The following is a 23,712-nucleotide window of genomic DNA, read 5'->3' on the forward strand; positions in this document are numbered from 1 at the left end:
AGGGGGGGGCGCTATTGGGGGGAGGACTGGCCGGGCTGAGTCAGGTGGGACGCGGCGCGGGCGGGAATGGGTGGCCGGGGCTGCCCGGGGTCGGGGTCGCCATGTGGTCCCTTCTTCCTCTGGCCTCGGCGAGGACTGTAGCGGAGGAAGCCCTGGGGAACTCCCTGGGGTCGGGCTGCAAACATTACAGGGCGACACGCGATTCCTGACGTGAATAAATTCAGGCTGCACGTTTACTTTGGAGTTGAACTCCGTAGGACGGGCGTCTGAGGAAGTGTGCCTAGTTCCCAAGTGCGCGTGAAACTTTAGATAAGACTCATTCGGCCACTTGTATGGGAACGCTTGCTGGGGGATAAGTCGTGTGGAACTTTTGGCGACTCGTTTCAGTTTTCAGCCATCGCACTGCTGTAAGGTTTGGTAGATGGTTTGCTGAAAGCCCCCTGGATGCTTCCCCTCCCCGGTCCAGGGCTCCACCATGACCCAGGTAACGGAGCCGTTTTCATTATAAAGGACTCTTTATCGTTTTTACCTCTCTTATCCTGCGGGGAAGATGCTGCTGAAGGATGCAGCCTTGACTGGGAATTCAGATATTTGAATTCAAGTCCAAATTTGACATGGTTGCCTCCAAGCTATATAGTTGTCTTTCAATGACAATCCTGGGTCTTAATAGGTGTTAGGTTATACTGTGGAGGTGAAATATTGCTGCGCGTTTAGTTTGCCTTCATGACTCTAGGCTTTCTCAACAGGGTTTCATGAACCCCTGGGGTTTCTTGACGATCCTGAATTGGTGGGAATTAATTGATTGATTTGATATTTTTAGAAGTTTGATAAACATTTATCAAGGTGATATGACCATATATAGTCATGTTGACCTGCTCCCTCCTCCCAAAATGGCCAATAAACCTGGAGGGGGTGGGAAGGAAAGGGGCCCTGAGTAGGCTTCCCAACCAAATTCTGCACCATCACACCACTTCAGCCAGGTTTCTTGACGCCTGAAGAATGTTTTGAGGTTTCTCAATGGTAAACAAGTTGAGAAAGGCTCTAGGCTTAAGCCATCTGCTATACGACTACCAGGTGGAGAAGCAGGTGCTTTAGTATCAAGTATGCTGATACAAGATGTTCCACAAGCCAGGAAAGATTCCACTGTCCCATGGACTTTTTTCTGCTAATAATCTGAACAGGCCAATATTGGGGGCACAGTGAAAAGGAGCAGTTGTTGCACCAAAACCTAGGTCTTTTTAAATATTCTGTGTTCTGGTTTAACATTTTATACTTCTCACTTTAGTTTGTAAGCTGAGTCAAGGATAGGAAGCCAAAGTTATAATTTATTTCACTTCTATGTAGAGTAACTCAGGAGTATCAATGGGATGTCCTGGGCCCTAGTGAGTGTCAATTGCCACATTCATGCATGGCTGTATTAGTGGATCTGGTTTTCCACTCTTTTCTTAGAACAAAAAAGGAAATAGCCAAAACTTTCAGTAAATTCTGCCTGCGCTGAAGCACTGGCAAGCAGCTCTGGCTACATTAAAGTTGTATGAAGACTTGCTAGCCATATATACTAGATGGTGCCTAGTGTGAAATAATACAATAAAACACTTATAACCAACTTGTTCAAAATAATGTTTTATATTCTACAAAGCATTTCCCTTTAAACTGCCCTTTCCAACAGCATAGTCTAATCTACCAGCCACTTGAGTAGATTCCTACATTCTTTTCATGGTTGAGGCTCTGTGACTTTAACAGTTGTGCAAAAGATATGCCATTTCACAGCATAAAGATGGGAGGGAATACCCAACCTGTCAAAATTGTGCCTCCTGTACTAGGAAGTCCCAGATCTTGGGCATAAGTCTCCCAACTTTTCTAGCCTTTACTTTTGTTTAACCTTGCCAACAGATGTGCCAAAATTACTAGCTAACAAAATGTTTTATTAGCCCACATGTTCACAGTCATTGTGGGGCATGAAAGAAACGGCTTTTATAAAACTTCCTGATCATCAGGAGCTCATTTTGAGTCACCACAGGTAACCAGATGAGCAGCTAATTTGACCCTGAAAGCCTGAGGATCCAAGGCCTGAACAAATCTCGATCATAAAACTCCAAGAGTCTCAGTCTCTCTCTCTCTCTGTGGCCACTCACTCCTCCCACTTAGGGTTTTGTTAATTTGTATTTAGAGCTGCTTCTCTAGACCACTTTATTGATAATGAATAAGTATTGCTCTTTCCATTGAAGGAGAGCATGAAGAGGGTGCAGATCATCAAGGCAGCAATCCTCAAACCACTTACTCCAGGGCAGGCTGGTTGAGGTCACTGGAACAGGACTACTCCAAAGTGCAGCTAGGGATATTAACACTGATTATGTTGATATTTAGGTAGTGCAGGGTCAGGCTTCATCTGGCTTTTTTTTTTTTTTTTGCAGGATTTTCAGAGAGCACTTAGGTCTCTACACATACACTTACCACTTCACCAGCTCCTCATGTGGCATACTTCTTAGGACAAATTTTGATCCTTTGATTGAAAAAAGTTTTTTTTTTAAATTGTGAGCAACGTCCCACTCATCATAGCAGTGGCCATTGATTTTTAAGTACTCCTTCTTGAAATCAATGGGGAGTTCAGCTTAAAAATTAATGCTACTGTAACTCAGTGTTATTAATACCCCATAAAATTTTTAAAGAGGAATATGTTTTACGTTTGGCTGGCAGTTAACAGCGCATTGTGCCATTTAAAAAGGCAATACCATAGTTCTTTAAAACAAACAACTGAGCAAACTTGAACAGAGTGAGGACCTGTTAAAGGAATTAAATATCCATAGTGTAAAATTCTAATGGAAAAATGAAATATTAATTCCATGCACAGGACAGTTAGAGGCCCATGCATAGCAAAAGTTATAGGCAAGCGTCCTCAAAAGACGGAAAAAAATTGGCAGAGGGAACTTGGGGTATACACAATGCTGTATTTTCATGTGCAAGATAATAGGTCTCTTGTCAGTTTAATGGTCTGCCCTGTGGGTTCCTATTTCATGGTATATCTGTCACACAAAAGAGACATTGAAATGTATATCGGATTTAAAGACAATTGAAGAATTAGGTAATAGTTGAAGGTTATAGAGTTTTCCAGCTTGCAGTTGTTAATATCCAAGAAAAGAGAAGCATCAAGGATGAAGCCCGGAACATTGTACTTTAGGAAGGCTCTGTGGGCAGATTCCTACCCCCACCCCAAGTTCCAGACAATAATGACTATCCTTGTATTTTTAGCCAACTTACACGTGCCACACAATGAGAACATGTACTTTATACTAGATATATGCATAACGAAGGTACAACCCCCCCTTAAAAATATATATTATTTGTGCTAGATTGGTGTAGCTACTGTTATTACTAAAAGTTCCAATTCTGCTGTTGTTGTCACTTAATATTAATCGAGCCTAGAATGAGCCTTTGAAGATTGCTATGTATTTTGGCCAGTTCGAGAATATGTGAAATAGCACCTTGGTTGACACTTGTCCCAAAACCTCTCATCATTATTTAACATGAAAACCATCCTAGAAGAAAATAAAAATAAAGACTGTACAAGCAGTCATTTAAGAGGGCCACTGTTAAATACTTCCTTCTATGATCGAGCCCTGCATCAAATGAATCTTAACACTGAAATGTTTGCAACTATCTCTGGAGTAGACAAAGTACCTGTATAGGGCAGGATAATTTTACTTGTCTCCAAGGAATCTTGGGACAGCTCCTGTGTGTTATCTTCACAAGTTAAACTGAGAGGGGTTGGTCCATGGTGACCCACTGAGTTCTTGGTAGGGATCCAAACACAGGTCTCCCCAATCCTAGCCTAGCACTCTGATCCATATGGCATGCTGATACACACTTGCACTTTTTCTCTGTAGACTGATCACTTAGACAGTATTATACAGTGTGCCTCTTTACACCGTCTTTTTAGAGAATCCTGTCCAAGCTGACACAATAAAAGCAGAATAAGATTTAATGGAAGCCAAGCCCACATGAGGACCGAAGTACACCTAAGAGGCCCACTGGAGGAAACTGGCTTAAAAAGCAATTGGGCAGAGGGAAAGATCTCACCCACCTCAAATTAAAGGGATTTGGTAGCAACTTGATCTGAAAACATCTGGGGTTGCGATTGCCATGTCTGGTACTGTTCAACAGAGCCTTTTGCCTGTGCAGATTCTAGGTAGAACAGAAGAAAGCCTCCAAGATATGTAAGAAGGGTGGCCCTTGGGATCATCGTAGAAAGCCCAGAAAGAGTGGATAGACCCCCTTTATACTGCAGAAACAAGTGTTGGTTAGCTAGAAGCACTTTCCCATCTCAATAAATCAAAGCCATGCCAGGTTCTCTGAGCTCACATTGTGTCAAAAGAAAACAGTTGCCAGCTGCTCTAAACAAGGAAATGGCAGGATCTGTGCGGAAGTGATTGCAAGTGGCTCATTGTTTTGGGGCAGCTCAACTGCCTTGGCACTTGAAGGAGAAAACTGTATTTGCCTGTCTCAGTCTCTGCCCCGAGCAGCCCCAGTGCTGCTCTAATATTACATGCGAAAGTAAACAGTGTGGAATGACTGTACAGCATGGGACCAGCTTCAAGGCTGAAGGCAGCAGAGCATATTCCAAAGCTGTGGCTGTAAAAGCAACCTGCAAAGTAATGTGTTAACATATGTTAGCAGGAAGATTTTAGCCAGCGATAGTTCTTTACAGATGATGATGTGAAGACTAGCATTATCCCTTTTGAAAATGCCAGAAAATAAATGGTTGTAGTTCATGGTAATAAAAATCCAGATGTACTTGAGCCACAGCGCCACCTGTGGGTGTCCTCTATTTCTGCAACTTTAGCCTTAGACTGAAAGGAGAGGAGAATTGGGAGCAAAGACATAATTGGGAGGGCGGAATGATAAAAGTCATCTGGCTGAAAAGTATAATGGGTAACAAACTATTGTGCATGTTTCTAAAACCACAAAATAAAATATTTCCCAAAGAAATAAAATAAGAGTTGGTAGTTTTTGTAGACTTATGTCAAGTTGATTATATTCTTAAGGTTGCCTCTAATAAATGTATCATAGCTAAGTGTTCAACAGGTGCAGCTTTCTCCCTCACTGCATCTCCATGAGAGCTGCTGTCAAAATAAAAAGGTAACTCCATAGAAGTAATACAGAAATGTATTTTCTTTTAAACTAGCACTGACCTTGTGTGCTTTTTAATAGCTGCCTGACATGCAGTGTATTAATTACTCCAAACCCAAACTGAACAACCTTGGGATAAGATAGTTACCGGCAATTACCTTGTAAGAATGTTTCACACTGGTATGGGAACAGATGGGGCAAGCAACATATGGTGATGTGATAGCCTTTGATCACTTTCACAGACAGTTTTATTTCTCCCATGTTTGTGTGAATAACAACGTAATTTCAAGGGGATTGATTGGCTGTTTTGGCAAAGAATGATCATTGGCTGTATTTGGATGTGTGACACAGTTTACTAATGTAACAGAATTAATTTTTGCTATATATTCCCACGGTCATGTAAGGAGTTCTTAGTCTGACGAAGAGTGCTTGCACTTAAAAGCTCATGCCCTGAATAAATCTTTGTTGGTCTTAAAGGTGCTACTGGACTCTGATTCTGTTGTGCTACTTCAGACCAACATGGCTACCCTTTTGAACAACCTACATTAATGTAACAATCTGAATGGAAAGGGAAGTGGAAATTGTTGCCTGCTGCAGATTATTATTTATCACTAGCCTGTTCATCTTCCAGAAAGGATACAAGACTCCCTGATTCATCCATCTTCTCATTCTTTCTGAATTTTGTTTTTCTAAAAGCAGTTGGAAAGTAAGTTCACCTGCATCACATGGTTCTCTCTATATCTTTTCATCCTGCCTTCCCTCCAAAGAGCTCAAGGTGCTGTACGTGGTTCTTCCTTCCTCAGTTCCTTCCTCGCAACTACCCTGTGAGGTAGGTTAGACCAAAAAGAGAATAACTGGCCCAAGGTCATCCAAAGATTTTCATGTGGATTTGAACCCATTTTTTTCCAGATCCAGGTCTGGTTCTCTTTCTTCTATACTGCACTGACTGTCCTTCTTCCTCACTATGGTATGCCTCCTGGTGTTCACATGTGTTTCCTGTCCAAAGGCCTCAGCTTTCTGTCCACTGCCATGACCTTTACAACAATAATATAATCCCACTTCCTGCCACATGTTGGCAACTCCAAGCCACCCTCATGGGGTATAGGAGGGATAGGCTAAAGATCACTATAGTCTGTTTCAGAAACTGATTTTTCAGTGACTTTTCCACCATATCAGAGAGAGCAACATCTGGTGAATCTTTCCTTCTAAGGCTAAGGGACATAGACATGTTCAGTCTGGAGAAGAGGAGGTTGAGAATGGACATGATTGTTCTCTTTAAGTATTTAAAAAGCTGGCACTCAGAGGAGGGTGGGGAGCAGTTCCTGACAGCAGTTGAGGATAGAACTTGCAGTAATGGGTTTAAACTCTGTATAGAACGCTACCCGCTAAATATCAAGGGGAAAAATGTTCATAGTGTGAGTAGTTCAGCAGTGGAATCAACTGCCTAAGGAGGTGGTGAGCTCCCCTTCACTGGCAGTCTTTAGTCACTGTCCAACAGCTGGACAGATAATTATCATGGATGCTTTAGACCAGTGGTCCCCAACCTGCGGGCTGCGGCCCGGTGCTGGGCCGCGAAGGCCTTGGCGCCGGGCTGCGAAGGCCTTGGAGCCGGGCCGCAGCTCCTTCTTCCCTCCCCCCCCCTGAAGCGAGAAGCTCGCCAGGCCGCAAGCAAATCGGCCACCAAAGCTCGCAAATCGGCCGATTAGCTCGCGGCCCGGCAAGCTTCTTGTTTCGGGAGGGGAGGGAAGAGAAGCTTGCCGAGCCGCAAGCTAATTGGCCGCTTTAGCGGCCGATTTGCTGACGTCCCGGAGGGGCCAGGAGGGGGAGCCGCGGCCGCCAGCATGGCGGCGGCGCAAACGTGCATGCGCGGATTGCCGTGCTTGCGCTGGGACTGCCACGCGTGCGCAGGCCCCCAGGCCACCCTCTCCGCGGACTCGGGAACAGCGGTCCGCAGCGGGAGAAAGCTTGCGGACCGCTGCTTTAGACTGATCCTGCATTGAACAGGGGTTTGGACTAGATGGCCTGTATGGTCCCTTCTTACCCTATGATTCTTTCATAACTTTGGAAAGCCTAGAGTCTCTCTCAAGCCACAGTATGCATGACAGTAGATTTATTACTTTAAATGATGATCTACCTCAATGATATGTAAGGTGAGATGTAGATTAGGTAAAGGTATCCCCTGTGCAAGCACCGAGTTATGTCTGACCCTTGGGGTGACGCCCTCCAGCGTTTTCATGGCAGACTCAATACGGGGTGATTTGCCAGTGCCTTCCCCAGTCATTACCGTTTACCCCCAGAAAGCTGGGTACTCATTTTACCGACCTCAGAAGGATGGAAGGCTGAGTCAACCTTGAGCCGGCTTCTGGGATCGAACTCCCAGCCTCATGGGCAGAGCTTTCAGACGGCTGCCTTACCACTCTGCGCCACAAGAGGCTCTGAGATGTGGATTAAAGTACAAATAAACCACGTGACACGGTACTTCCCATTTGCAGGTATTTGTTGTCCTTTTCCCTCACAGATGATTTTATTTCCAGAAGTCCAACAAGCAGGAATTACTTCAGAGGTCGGGGAGCTGTACTGGAAGGGAGAGATTCAGCATAGACCTCTTTGGTGTCCTATTGTACCCAGCTTTCCACATGAATCTGGGGCATATTCACATTTAAAGATGCACATCTGCCAGATTTTTGTATAGTTTGGTCCTCAGGAAGAGAGGTGACAAGTCTGCTCCATATTTAGAAGTTTATTACTGCTTAAAACCAACAACATGTATTGGATGTGTCTCATTATATTCTAACAGAAAGGACTCAAGTTGTTTTATTAAAAATGGTCATTGGACTTGCATATTGCTTTGATGACCTTCCAGACATTTGTACCCACAGCTTCAAAAGCAGTTATGTCTAGTTCAAAAGTTCTCTATTTTTTGCTGCATAACTTCTTTCTCTAGAGATGCCTACTGACCTGTGTTCCCTTTTCACCTATATGAAAAGGGGCTTTTTAAACATTAGGCAATTAAACCTTCAATTTCATTGCCATCAATTCTCCTACTAAACTTCACAGGACAATAATGCGTACCTTTGGTTAGATCATGCTTACAGTGTTGATTTCTCACGTCGATGTCTTTCTATCCATTTGAATACAGGGCTATTCAGGTTCATCCACAGGGCTTGCTTCTGAATAAACCTGCCTCAGTTTTGGCTTTACAATAAAATCCTATGGCACACACCTGGAATGAAGCAAAACGGTGGCATCATTTGGAGTAGACAGCTCCAAGGGGCCAAGGAGTAGACAGCCTTGCCCCACCAAGGACAGCCTTGGCCCCACCTCCACCACTCATGCTTCAACACATAGTCATCAGGAACATCTGCATTTGGGTTATTACAAGGAATAGAAAAGTATGCACAACAAGTTCTCTTAAAATAAGCTGCCTTTTTGCAATTTAATCTTCAATGTATTATTTGAAACTATGTAAACAACTCTGACCTATACTGAGATCTCTTTCTTCCTCTCCTCTACTACTAGCTCAGAAATGACATTCTGGTCCATAGATTTGTATGCCCTATTGCTAACATATATGTAATATGAATAAAAGAACAGTTAAAAAAAAGAAATCCAATAAAGCTGGCTAACTCAGTTATTCCAAGTGTTTTTGGTTAATGTAAGGTTCACATTATAATGACATAATTTATAGTTCTTGACATAAATAATTTCTTAACAAAATTGATTTTGATAAATCACTGTTTCTTCAAGGCTGACCTGGCTTCAGACTACCTCAGCAGCAAAATCTAATATGTCAGTGGTTTCAACATTGATAAAGAAATGTTGAAATTGTTTTGAAGATGTTCAGATTGCAATATGACGATACTTTTGTGTCATTCAATTTAAGATCTCATTAGCCAGAAGAAAGAGATCCCCTCCCCTTTTCTCTATAGAATCTCCCAAAGATACTTCCTGAGTTGTACTGCAACTCACTTTCTCACTGCAATCTGCTACAGGCTCAGAAAATATGCCCATAGTGTAGCTAATAAAGCACAACATCCAGGAATAATTTGTTCCACAGGAGGAATAAAAAGTTAAACAACTTTGCCTTTCTAAATGTTTCTGCCAAGCAAGTTTAAAAAATTTAAAGAGGATATTAGCATGGTACCCAAATGAATACATACTCATCTATTGGTTCATTCAGTTTGTTTCTTTTTCTCCCTGCCCAGATAAATATTTAGGGCAGCATTAAAATTCCTTCTTAGCACTTGTGTCCCATAGTAAATTCTCAGGCATCATTAGAATATCTGCCTGTTATCAGCCCAGTAAAGGAATGAATTATTTACTATAACTTTGCCAGCAAGAGTAGAGATGACACCCTTGTGAAGTTTTGATAATTTCAAAACACTATAATTTACAGAAAGGACTGAAGTGTCGTCACACCTCCTTTGCACCTATTAGTAAGTAGGACACATTGATTGCCTGCTTGTGCAACATTAAAGCACAGATTTGGAACACACAACTTTTACAGCAAATCACAAATAACATTTTTAAAGGATCTTGTGTGTGTGTTATTAAACTGGTGTCTGCTAAATAGGTCATAGCCTCTATGAGCCTGTCTAAATCAAGAGAAAAGCTTGATATATCAAACTGTATCAGTTTGGCTACTGTTGTACACCCAGTCATAGCAGCATGTAAATCCTACTTTGGATGTCAACATGCCATAGAGAAGTTCCTCTTTTCTTGCTATGAGTCTTTATTGTAGAGAGAAGGTAGATGTCGGAACAGACCTGGTCAACATGTGCATGAGCAATGTGATTACTGCAGCTTCCTCTGGGCACATTGGATTAAGCACCTCCCTGCCATATGATAAGATGGTGCCTATGGAAGCACATGGGGAGCCATTTTTAACTACAAGGAAAATGGTCCTAGAATCAGGTTCAGAAGCATGAAGGACAAGTGCTTTTGAAATCCTTACCTGTGTTTGGGGGGGGGGGGGGTCATGAAACCTTTCTGAGAAAACTTACCAAGCTCAGCACATCCCATCAACTATGTGTGATAACTTAGGAGAAGCACAGAAAAATCATAGCCTGGCTAGAAGTACAAAAAGAGAGTGATGATGGAGTTCCCTGGGTGGCTGTGTCGTGAAGCTGATGAGCTGCATTCAGAGGGGAGGACTGCAATTACAGCAGGCAGTTCAGGAGAAATAAATGGAAGACTGCAACCTCTGGTCGCACTCCAGTGGAGGTTCTTCCCATACAGTCTTCAAAGGCCTGTAGATTGCTGCTCCTTATCATTTTATCATATTCTGCTAGCCTTGTGGCAACTTGGACAATTAATATTAATGAGGAAAATGTTGTAGTACATTTTTATTCTACCCACCCTCCAAGTAAGCGCAGGGTGGCTTATATGTTTTTATTTTATTTCATTTCAAACATTTTAAAGCCACCTTTACCAACAGGACCCCCAAGGCAGCCAACGGTAATGGTGTTAAAACATACAGGAGTCTATAAAAACAATTAATACAGAACACATCATCAAATAAACACATGAATGGGAGCAAGAATCAATGAGAATCACTGAAGGATTGCTTCCTCCATTGTGGTAGGTGAATCTGAGAGATTATAACTGAGCTAAGGTCTTCCAGTGAATTTTATAGCAAAGTAGGGATTTGAGTGAGGGTCTCCCAGATCAAAGGTCTAACCACTATACCATACTGGCTCTCTGTTCTGGATTCCTTTGGTTGAATAGATGCTGTGGCAAAGTTGTGGTATTTATAGAAAGACCACACCAGGCCCAAGCCAAGAGTTTTGTTTTCAAAGTGCATGACATGGATTTCTTGCAATGGCTTTGCATAGTTCTATTTTGCAACTGATGGGAATGGGATTATTTTGTCTCAATGTATATTAGTTAAGGGTATGCAAGAAACAAAACATGCTTCCCCCCCCCCCCCCGAATTATTCAATGCCCAAAATATATTCTGATATTCCCAAATGCCAATACTGGAATGATATTCAGATTCAGACATATTCGAGAGTCCTGAATATTATACCCTTTGGAGACTGTTGCAATTGCAAATCGATCCATGGGTGTATTCTGTGAACTTGGGGTGGGCTGAGGTAGAAGCACCAAATTTTCAGCATAGCTGCTGGAGCCTCAAAAGAACCTCCAATTTTCAAAAAGATTGGATCAGTGTCCAATTCTATGGGCACCCAAAGAAGGTGCCCCCACCCTCCATTGCTTTTAATGGGGAAAAATCTTTAGGCCTGTAGGCAATACAAGCCCAGCAGAATGTCCCAGAGAATCTCTGCAGCAGAAAGTGAAGTGTGAGGGAAGTGCATATTTGCTAGGCCAGCAGCAGAACCAGTGCCGCAGTGGCAGCGCCAAAACCCAACAGGACGAAGTTCACACCTGAAAGTCTCTGAAGAAGAAACCGGAGGTGGGGGGGGCATGTCTGCAAGGACAGCAAGAACCAATGCAGTGTACTAGTGCCCAGCAGCCTAACCCAGTGCGAGCTTACTAGTTCTCAGCAGCAGCAGACACCAGTGCAATTGTGGCAAATGTCATCTCAACAGGACTGATGTCAAGCACAGGGTCACAGCCCAAGTGAGGGGGCTGCAAGGACAGCAGAACCAGTGCAATAGTGCCCAGCAGTACAACCCACTGCCAGTTTAGCAGCAGTAAAAACTAAACAGCACAAACCATTATCATACCAGAGAATCCCAGCAGGGTTTTTTTTTTTCTTTAAGAGGCAAGGGCAGTAGAAGCCCAGCAGATGGACAGGCACTTCTGCTAGCTCACCTGAACCTTGGGCAGCCCACTACACAGAAGCCCAGTCATTTTTTGTTTGTTTGTTTTCTTCCGAAGTCAAAAGCAAACCCAGGGAAACCTTATATACCCTTTCCCCAGGGAAGGCCTCAGAAAGTGAGAAGGAGGAGATTGTGTCCACCCTGACCCTCCACTCTCAGCTGGAACTGTACAAAGATTCAAGTGGGTCCTGCCCCAGGAGAGGAGCCTTAGCCTAGGAGCTGCAGCTGTCCACATCACAGGCTCTCCCTTTCCCACCTCCCACCCTTGTAAGGAAGAATGTTTCATATTAGCTCCATTATTTATGGTGCTTCTCTGAGTTCTGCTGGTTTCATACAGCTTTCACTAGCCTACTCTACCCCTTTCATCTCCATCAAGAGGAAGAACAGTTTTTGTGTTTGTGCTGCTTGTTTAATGTCAACATGCAGTTTTGGTTTGGGGTGCTGGTGCTTTAGTGAACTTGTGAGCACGCCACCTGCAACATCACCCTGCACGGCACTCCTGTCAGGGTTTTGTAGAGGTATCTGAGGGCAGGCGGTTTCAGAATGGCAGTAGAGAGATGGGTAGTTCCAGATTTCAGAGGTGTTACTCACCCCCCACCTAGCCCAACCCCTACTTGTGCACAGCCTGAATTGAAACAAGCCTGGTTTTATTTATGGAAATGCAGGGGCTCCCTCCTAAAAACTGGAAAACTACAGGACAACGTAGAGAGAAATTAGCCTAATGGCACCTACCTTCGCTGAAGCTCAGAGCACACATGCTACTTTTTAGAAAGTTAATCTAGGCTATTATACCACTGTTTTGAAGACCATCTTACCTCTTACTATCCTTCTAGCACTGGTCTAGTTAGGGAGGAAGTAAATCCCTAGGTTGAAATTTTATTAAGTCTTTAAAAGTTAAAACAATTCCTAAAACAGACTTTTATTACAAAAAGCCTATTTAGTAGCACTTCAGTATTGTACTCAGTAGCCCTTGAAACCAGGGTGTAAACTGCACGGAGCTTTTATTCCAATTCCAGGTTGATTCAGTCCCTGCCGTCTACACAGAATGTGATTTCCATTTTGATTTTGGGTGATTTAAATTTTCCTTCTGCAGCAAGAAAGATTGATCTGGAGTGACCCTACCTTTATTGTGCGATATCTTAGAGTGCTTTTAATGCTCAATATTTTAACAATCAAATTGAGAAATCAGGCTGTTTTGAATCTAGGCTCTCCTCCATGGTAGAGAACCCCTGATTGGCCAAAGCTGATCATGTGACCAGCTTGCCTTAAAGGAGAAGCCCCTAATTTCTCTCAACTTCTGTTGGTCTTGGATTTTTTTCTCCCTCCTCTACCTTCTTCGATCCTCTCCCCCCCCCAAGAAAAGAAAGAGGCTTCCTGCTTAGCTCCTCTCCCCCCCCCTTCAAGAATAGAAAGAATGAGGCTTGGCTCCCCCCTTCTGAACTACCCTAACCACATGCAGAACACTTTTCTGTTTCAATGGGGAAGGGGGGGGAGAGGAAGACTCGAGTTTAAATCTATCTGAATTCAACATTGAGCACAGAATGGTGAACCTCAACACCTCCTCCCTCAGAACACCAAACTTCCAGAAATTAAAGGGAAAAAATAGAGGTGGTAAAAAGTACCGGGGGGGGGGGGAAGAAACCAAGAAGAACCTAAACCAGAAGTCTTTCCACAAACACAAACCAGTCCAAAAAAGAAGGGAGGCAGAGGGAAAAGGCAACAAACCACCCCCACTTTCCCCAAAAAGAAAAGAAATAAGGGAAAGATGGTATAGAGAGTGAAAGAATTAAAGGAAAATAACTGATTTTTAAAACCAAGAAGAACATTCTCCTACACACACACACAAGTGCCCCCACAAAGAACAAAAATGAATAAGTGAACCATGTTTTGAAGCACCTTGAAAGAAGCAAAGGTCTCTCCACAGGCCCAAGCAACAACAAAATTCCCAAAAAATAAAGACACAAAGCCAGAAGAAGCTCTAAAACCTAAATAATCAAACCATCAAAAGAAAGAAAGAAAGAAAAACCTGAGACCCTTGACCTCGCGCGCACACACACACAGAACCACCAAGTTCAAACAAGTAACAAAAAAATCTCTAAACCAGAAGGAACTCTAAAACCTAGCCAAAGGCTTAGGAGCAAAAACAAACAAACAAACAAAAAAGCCCTAAGGCACTTATTCTCATCCCCCCACACATACAACCTTCAACCCACCAAGCCCAAAGAATAACTAACAGTAAAAATTAGAAAACTTATTTTAAAAGACGTTTTTCTTCTCCAGGTAAGCAGGATCTGATCTGAAGTCCACAGCAGGGACTCTCAGCCAACATAGGCTCAGGCTCACCAAACCTCTCTAGGTCTTGTTTTTATGCTTTTTGACCATGCACAGAACTTCAAAAACAAGCTTCCGTAATTGGCTAAAAAACAGTATTTCCCCTTTTAAAAAAGCAGTATTTCCCCCTGAAATCTTATTTGCCAAATCCTTCCCCCTCCCTCCTGTTCCCTGAAAAATGGGTGGGGAAAGCAAGGTAGTTACTTTTGAACTTCACATTAGAAGCCAGCAACAACCTTGCAAGTTGCAAACCTGCAGTGCTATGTCATTGCAATGATTGGTTCTAACTTCCTCTAAGGTGCTTTTGCCACCGGGCTGCAGAGATGCCTCTTTCCCCTGCTTCCTGCTGCCCTGGAAGCCAGAGCAAAAGGTGGGAAAGATGAGAGAATAGAAAAGTAAAATTGTAGACCTTAAAAATTTTAATATCTCAACCAGCAGCTATTTGCTTTAGCTGAATAAAGCCAAATAAAAACCAAATCTTTTTGGGTTTATTCGATGTCAACTGTGCTGGTAGCTGAAGAGTTCTCTAATCTCTATTCAGTTTAAAAGTATTTTTTTTTCAGCTTGGATAAACTGGCTGCACACCCCTAATGTGACAGTTGCTCATTTTAGTGTTACTGAACAGCTGCACTCTACTTGGTTTAAGAAAAGAGATTTATGCTGTGGTTCATCCAATCAGAAAACAGCTAATCCATTTAAGCACAGCCTGTATTTTCTGTTCAGTATAACGGCCTCATATTTCCAGTATCTATGTAGCCTCAAATTATGGGATCTTATAAGCAAAAGAGAAGAAACTGGGTACCTACTATATTTTCCTCATTTCACATGGCATCTCTAATTTGTAGCTCTTAGTTGTAAAAATCCAAGGCTGCAATCCTGTGCAATTTATTGGGGCAGGGGTAAATCTTACTGAAAACAGTAGGAAGCCTTTCCCCCTCCCCCTTTGCGGGTTCCTGTGCCTGCACCTTTAACAGTTTGAGCTGCCAGTGCTTCTGTTCATCTCCATACCATGAAATGCACCACCCAGACGGTTTATGTACTGGAGGTTTCATGCTGGGCTGCAGGCTGGAGTTTTAGTTATGGTAGGTTGCCCCACCTCTTCCTGCACCCACATGGGGGAGCATTTCGCCCAGTGCACCTTATCCACCCCCGATCTGTGTTCCTGCACGGGAGCTGGGGCAATGAAGTTTCCAGTGCATAAACGGTCCCAGTGAGTTTTCCAGATTCACACACTCCCCAAGGTTATAGGAGTAGCCCAAATGTTTTAGCTGGACACTCTGCAGCCTTGACAATAGCATGCAGTTTTCAGGTGATAAAGAATTTGGACCAAATGTACTTGATCCTCACTAAATCACATCAGCAAGTAACAATAATCCACAACAGCCAATCAGCTATGAGGAACAGATTTATCTCTTTTAGCAGGGTGTGTGTGGATATATTAAGATGCCATTTACATTCCAAGGCCAGGTCCCAGAGCAGATACAGGTAGCAGAACTCAGACCTGGCTCCCATTAAGCCCTGGTTCAGAGCCAAATAGCATGAAAAAAAATCCACACATCAGACTAGACGGGCCATTTCAGTAGAAGAGTGAATCCCAGTGGAGGGATACTGGGTTACTTTTAAAGCAGTTTCCGCATCAGAGGCTTCACACCAGGCTGCAGGCTAGAGTTTGAGCCGGGGCAGGTTGCCCTGGCCTGGTATACATCGTTTGCCCAGGATTTGTGCTCCTGCACGGGAGCTGTGCAGAAATGGTCCCCTTTGTGCATTCATTGCCAGTACCAATGTAGAGGCATCTGCAGCAGCGATGGAGCATTTACACAAGGAGATTTTCTGGCCATCTCCCCCCGCCCCCACCATCCCATCAGGTTAACGGGGGCAGAAACCTGTGAAAAACTCACTGGCAGCATGCAGCAGGAATGGTAAAAGCCAATGTGGTGAGAGTGATACTTAAAAAAAAATCCTCCTCCTTTCCATCTGCATAGTGGCCAGACCCATTAGGGTAACCTTTCTGAAAAGACTGTGCCAAAGCTGGTTTTGGAAAGAGCAGATCAAAGCAGGTGAGACCACAGAAGGGAATGACTGGAGGACAAGTGGCAGATGCAGTCAGGTGGAAGCTTCCAAGCCCACCCTGCCCCCATCTTCTACATCTTTAGATCAAAGCCAAGCAGAACTCTCAAGGGAAACAACCATGGACCTGCCTCGTGTCAGAAAGCCCCCCCCCCCCATGATCAGTGCTACATGTTGCAGCAACAAAGAGCAGAAGGCACCATGTGATAACTGTTGGGAGGGTGGTGATAAAAATGACTCATAGACTGACCTCTCTCTCTGAGCAAGGCAGGCCTGGTGGGGGATTTTGGAATAGATCTTGCCTGTTCAAGTGAGCAGCTGTATTTTAATCGAGAGAATGTGTTCTCTGTGTATTTTAGAGTGGCCTTTATATGTGCTTTGCAATCTGTTGTCATATGAGCTTTCAGGACAGAGCAGCCTATGCTTTTAACAAACAAACTGTGGCCCTAATTCATTCCATGTCTGTCAGATGGACACTAGTCCAGCAAAAGTAGCTCACAGTGCTGTTGTTAAGAAGCTGCATGTGATTGCTTAAAAAAAAAAAACCCTTGTGTCATGTGCCTCAGCTAATCATAAAGCAGCTTACTTGGAATGCAATTTTTTTTAAAAAAATAGGGTCCTGTGCTTTTGAAAGCAAACTGGTTTCTGATTGGTTTGAGGTCTGATTTAACTTTAATCAGTAATTAAGGGTCAGCCATCCAGTAAACTCATTAGTTTACACCAATTATGGTGGGTCTAGTAACTAATGATTCCTAGGATCATGCCATGTATTTCCAGGCTTTCAAAGGATAATTATGGTGTAAATCAGATAGAGCGTAAATCTTTTCCATACGCTTTGGTTGGTAATTGAGAAATAAAATGGTTTCCAAATGTATTTCTCTCTCCCTCTCTCCACTTTTTGTTCTGCAGTAGATTTCTCCCGGGACTCTTTAAAGCATGTGGAAAAGGTGATGTCAACAACACTTATATATGCTGGGCAAACAGAGACAAGACTAATTAATAGAGATGCAAAAGAAAACCTTGCCCCTTTCAGATGGTCATCCTGACACGAAACATAGACATCCTACCACAGTCTTGGGTATTTCAGAGAATGGCTGGACTTTCAAAAAATGAGAGTCTTGAAAATCCTCTCCATGTAGCATAGAACGGTGTTGCCAGCATGCCTGCTTTTAAGATGATTTCGTCTCTGGAGCATTTTCCTTTGAAGTCTAATATGTAGTTCCATGTCTGCACAACATTTTCAATGCATTAAACAAATTAGTCTCTGGTTACAAAACTTTTTCGATGTTTGCAAGTTGCCATTTAACTAGATCCATTATGTGTCAACAAAGTTGATGGTGGGGTGGCTTGTTTGAGAGGAATGAACTTTTGGAATGAGTAATAAATAAAACAGCTTCTCTCAACCTCAGTGTTTACTTGAAAGCAATCTTCTTTAAAAAGACATTAATATCCCTCAAATTATTATTAGAATAATTGCTTTTACTCCTCTCAGAGTGTACATTTCCCCCCTTCATTTCCCTTCAGAGCAGACAGCTTTTCAGTCAGATAGCAACTTCCTATTATTTGTCCCTGGTCCACCCCCGCCCGGCAAAATGAAGAATAGGAATTATATACTTTTCACTAAGGAATAATTAATACGTCTCAAGTATTAGAACAGAGAATTGCAGTGTGACTTTGAATGGTACCCTCTAAGGAGTAGCATTGTTTGTTCTCTCTGGTCTTTAATGAGCTTTAGTAAATGGCCAGGAAAAATTACCTTCTTTCTGTAATATGAGAGAAGTGAAGAATGAAGGAAGCTGTAGAATCCCTAGGAGAAAATACAGAACAGCCTCCACACCCTATTTTTACCAGTGCACTTTCTAAAGATGAAGCTTTTCAGCTTTGGACTAAGGTCCCAGGATATAGATTTCCCTTCAGCATAGTTATTAAGACATATAGAATTCTTTAATGTTTTATTTTATGGAACAGGAGACAATTTTTTCCCAATATACGGATGGGAATCTGGCTTATATTGGGGGGCAATTATATTTGTTAGTATGGTAGTTAGTCTTTCTGGCTTTCTATCTGCATCAAAATAAGCTTACAAAAGTTCCATCTTAAGGAGCCATATGCTGCCATGTTTCTGGTCTTAAATGAACTGTTCTCTCTAGCAAAGGGAAATTAATTAATATTTGTATTTATTTATTGACTGCCAAAGAGTCTTGATTGAGAACCCAAGAACCCCTTGCCATTTACTTAAGGTACTTCCATGCACACATGGAGGAATGTCAGATTTCCCATCTAAACAGCTATGATCCAGCTATGATCCATCCACCACTACTCCAGAGTGTCCCCCTGGCCTTCAACTGAGTTGAGCCTTCAACTGAGCCTTTTTTGGACCTTGAAGGACTGCTGTGGAAAGGGGGGACAGGTGTGAAAAGCCTCAATGTGTGGGTGGAACACCTCCTACTGGTGCCTGGTCATTGGCTATGCACATCTGGAAGGCATTTCCATTCATATTGGGAGTTCCTTGGGTTTCTACTAGTCCCCAGCTGCAGTTCCCATGTCATTCTGTAGACCTTTGAGGGTGGGACATGAACAATTTCAGCAAAAGGAAGAAATGAGAGAGGCTCCCACAAACAGAAACTTCTGCTCACCAGTTTTTGTGATCCCCACAAATTGTTTCCCCACAAATTTGATATGTAATGTTGCTTTGGTTTGTTGCTAATGTTTTGCTTTCCCATTGATAAAGCTTAATTGCAAAGTCCTAAAAGCCATAAAGAATTATAAACATAATGAACCGATTCATTGTAAAGGCCCATGGCAGGTAAAGTAGATCAAAACAAAACAAAATAAATCAGTCCAATTAAAAGTCTCATTAATAAAATATACCATGAACATTCTGTGAGCTTAAGTCTTCCTTCTGAAAGCTAATCCAAATAGAAAGGGTTTATGACACATGGATTTAATGAATGTGTGGGAGAAGACAGAAGAGGGGGGTTTATGTAAGGGAGCCCCCCCCCCAATGCTTTGTTCTATATTCTGATATTGTACATTGAGAGTATCTACTAGTAAGCACTTCTAGGGCTCTACTACATGACCTGATTTTCTCACATGTGTATATCTATTGCCCTGACCTGGATAGCCCAAGCTAACATGATCTTGTCAGATCACAGAAGTTAACCAGATTGGCACTGGTTATTTTTTGGAACAAAGGTCACCACAAAATACCAGTATATTCATCTATACTGAAGAACAGCTGGGTGGGGTTCATGACACTGGGGAACTGAGAGCTCTAGGTTGCCTCGGCTGGGGCTGGCTCCTCTTGTGGCTATGTCGGGGTGGCAGGGGTTGTAAGCTCCCAGCCAGTTCGGGGGGGGGGGAGAGACCTCTCCACCACATGCAGATCCTGGTTTAAACTGCATCACAGGAGAAATCAAGCCAGCCTCAGGGTTGGGATGGCTTTTTAAAAAAATTGTATCTTTATTCTTGGGTCTTTTGGACCCTAAATAATTCAGGATTCCCAAAAAAATCCTGACCCCATGGGACTGGTATTGAAGACCATGATTTCAGCAATACCACTTTTTTCCGGGACCAACAGACCCAAAATGGAAAAATATCTTTTTGCATACCCCTAGTTCATACTTGTATTTTCTAATGGTAAAAAGGTGTATGGAATCCTGTTTGGGGCCAGACCTGGGGTGGAGGGTGCAATGTGCAGGTCCTTTCCTCAAAAAGTGCTGCATGGCATTTCTCCATAGCAATGGAGCACTGTTGATTTTATTAAAAATGCATCTGATTTTATTAAAAATGCATCAGAACTAGGAGATAACTGCTATGTTGTGATTGGTGGCTTGCTGTAATTGACATGCCAAGGAGCAGAGGGAGAAGTTCGTGTTACTTTCATTGTAGCCTCGTCTCGAGGCAAAAAGCTGTGAAGGGACAGAGGGAAAACAAGGGAGGGGTTTCCCTGTGAGGAGGGCTGCAAACGCAAGATCCCATATTTGCCCACAGGAAGCCATAAGTGTTTTACCGCTCTGTGTGGAAATGGCCCATATCTCCTCCTCTGATGTCCCATGCAGTATAGTCTTCTTATGCTGTTGATTCAAGCACACTACAGAACTTGCCTATCCTAATAAACCTCTAAGGTAGTTTAGGGTGAGTCTGTCCCAAAGGCATCTGTGGTATGTCCAGTACCATGTGCTCAAAAACTGAAATATCACCAGAACAGAAAAATGCTTGCAGTTTGCAGATGACTAAGAGTTGCCATCTTTTTGTGCTAAACAGTAATTATACGGCATGGTCCTCAGACGCAGGATTGCTTAGCTTCTAGAACTGCAAAATATCAGGCTCGATTCAGACTGGAAACACAGAGAAGCTTTCTTTCCTCCTACTGTGATTTGCTAAGTTATTTCTCCCAAGTTGCCTGTGAACATCCGCAGTGTCATTATTTGAGATTGTTATACTATTAGCTTTAAAATTTTATAAGCCATACAGCAGCACAGGTGTCAGCCTGAAAAGTTAAGGAGGGTTAATAAAGAAATGCTGGAGAAAACCTGAGTTGGTTTTTAAAAAGAGAAGAAATAAACTGTCACATACATGCAAATAAAATCTGGAACTCCTAAAAGGATTGACTCAAGGTTCCTTTTACTCCTCCAAAAGTTTAGCTTTTGGCCTAGGAACAAAGCACATGAATTTTCCATTTATGCAGCATGTGTTCACTTTATAGCAATACTGTTTTTATAATGCTATTTTTTAAATTCTGCAGAAGGAGAGGGAGCAAGAAAAAGACTGCTTCCATCATTCTACTGGGCCAATTGTCACTTTTTCTTCCTCTCAGTCTCTTCCAGGTGCCAGCCATTCTTATTTATTTATTTATTTATTTATTTATTTATTTATTTATATGCCACCACTCTCAATGTCTCGCAGCAGTTTACTAATCAGTAAAAATACAATTCTTGTTGCTGTGGCGAAAGCAATGATGCATGGTTGTGACCAGTGGTCTCATAGGTAAAATTACACTTTGTATCCTTGTTCTTCAGCAATGCTCCCTGGATAATCTTGGCTACCCACTTGTGAATATCTATATCGGCAGATTGGGGCCACACTGACACTAAACAGATTTTCCTGCAAACCTGGGGGACATCACAGGTTTGTAATAAAATTTGACATCTTAAAAAATACAGCAGGGGGTTAAATTTAAAATAAAAATAAAATAATGTTAACTGAGCAAGTGGACCGATGGTGGACCTGGCAGTGGCTGCAGCACAGCCTAGGAGTCATGATGGGCCCAGAATGAAATTGGGGGGATGGGATTCCCTTACAAGTCTCAGAGGTCCACTTTCTAATCATGAAGTTGACCAAATCTAAGGATACAAATCTAGCGACTGGAGCTGTGAATAGGCAAGACAGATCTTTCCACAAACCTACAAATTGCCCCGGTTTTGTAAAAAAAAAAAAAATCTAAATTAATGGGGGCTTAAAAAATCTAAAGTGATAAAAGGAGGCCCTATTGTTTTATGACATAGATTCCATCAGTGAGCTTTGCTAGGCAACTACAGCATTCCAGGATGGGTTTCTGCGAGTAAAAAGCAAGAGGCAGAGCAGGATCATTTCCAGGCCTGATATTGCCTTTGAGGGAGAATTTGTTGGGGTTAGGCCTAGTAGCAACCACTTGGTGATTTGATACTACCTGACTTGTATGACTCACCTAGAGTTGGCTGCTTGCCACTGTTCACCTGCAGCTACCCTATGGAAAACAGTGTGGTATAGCAATTAGAGCTTCAGAGTAGGGTCTAAAATGCTCAGGTTCAAATCGCTAATCTGCCATAGAAACTCAATGGGTGATTTGTGCCAGTTACTTACATTCAGCATACTCTAACCTGCAGCATTGTTATGCGTATAAAAAGGAAGAGAGGAGAATAATGTCAGTTGTTTTGGTCCCACAGTGAAAAAAGGCAAGGTATAATTGAAATGAATAAATATTATATTTATGAATTTAAAAAAATAAACAAAATGCCAATATCAGGACATCTCTGTAATAGCCAGGATTTCCAAGACTTAGCCAATGTACCATAGTTCTTTTTTTTTTTTTTAGGAACATTCCATGCACCTTCTGACCCAGCCCTGCAAAATCTCACCAGGAATCCATAGAGTGATCTTTCCCAAACCTGGGATCTCTGGTTCTTTAAACCCAGCATGGCAAGTGTTGATCCTCCTGACTCTTTATCCCAAGCATTTTCTCTCTTACCACTGCACTGTGGTCAATTCAACCTACACATCTGGTTCTAGCAGACCCCCAGGATAGTGCTGCAATTTGAAGCAAGGACGAGAAGCATGCTACTTTGAGAATACAAATAGATGATAGTTTGGCTGAAGCAAGAAGCCATGAGCAAAATCAAGATATAAATTCATATGCCTTCCATATTTCAATATTATTATTATTATTATTATTATTATTATTATTATTATTATTATTATTATTATTATTATATTTATATCCCGCCTCTCCCCAAAGGCTCGAGGCAGCTCACATAAAAACCCCTCCGCTAAAATCCATAACAATAACATAAAATTACAGTAAATAACAACCAATTAATCAACAATAACAACAATAGATGGCAATACTAATCATAAGGGGCATTTGAGGATCCTGTTCTTTCTCAGTCTTCCATAAGGTCAAAAAACCGGCACCAGTGTGAGCACCTAAGCACACTTGGATCCATAGGAACCTTTCCCCAAATGGCTTGTGCTCCAAACTTTGCTTTTAACCAAGAGCTTCATGGCCTTAAAAGAGGAACCAATGACAGAAGCAAGAAGAAGTAGTGGAATAATCTCTGTTTTAAAGAATTATGGGGGCATTCAGGATCATGCAAATAACAGCAACATCAAGCTAATGTAACAAAGTCATTTGGGATCATGAAGAGAATAGTGAGGTCATTTTCACTGGAAAGGAAATTGAACTGATGTCATCTTTGCATTTAGTGTTGGTTTGCATTTAGTCCATAGTTCAAATAGTTTAGCACTTCACTATGAAGGTAGAACTCTGGGGGAGGGGAACAATTTGTATAAGAGAGGTGTCTTGACTAATACCTATATGAGCATCCATCAAACCTTCTTCTGTGGTCCCTACTTCTCACTGAGCTGAACGAATAAACTAGCATCATTTTTTGTTTGCTTTAAACATTTATACCCAATTATCAGTCAAATTTGGTTATTGAGGTAGCACAGGAAGACATAATAGCATGTCAGCCTTTTCTTTCTGCCCAACTTGAGCTGAGCTTGTGAGAACCTGCAGAGAGTCATTAATTATTGTGTTACAGCAGTTGTTCACTTCCTGGGTTTTTGTCATCCACATAGGAGAATCCAATTGTGAATTAGTGTATAGTGCAATAACAGTGCAATATCCAAGAAGGTATGGTTG

At 42.3% G+C, this 23,712-nt stretch overlaps 1 long non-coding RNA gene across 1 annotated transcript; it reads left to right on the forward strand.

The window, feature by feature from the left end:
- Positions 1-53: 53 nt before the first annotated feature.
- LOC143835462 (uncharacterized) lies at positions 54-22,703 on the forward strand. Its single transcript, XR_013230157.1, has 3 exons — positions 54-484; positions 21,332-21,440; positions 22,387-22,703. It is a non-coding gene; the product is annotated as an uncharacterized LOC143835462 (long non-coding RNA).
- Positions 22,704-23,712: the final 1,009 nt, after the last annotated feature.

Source organism: Paroedura picta, chromosome 4 (assembly GCF_049243985.1).
Source record: "Paroedura picta isolate Pp20150507F chromosome 4, Ppicta_v3.0, whole genome shotgun sequence".
In the NCBI taxonomy this organism is placed as follows: Eukaryota; Metazoa; Chordata; class Lepidosauria; order Squamata; family Gekkonidae; genus Paroedura; species Paroedura picta.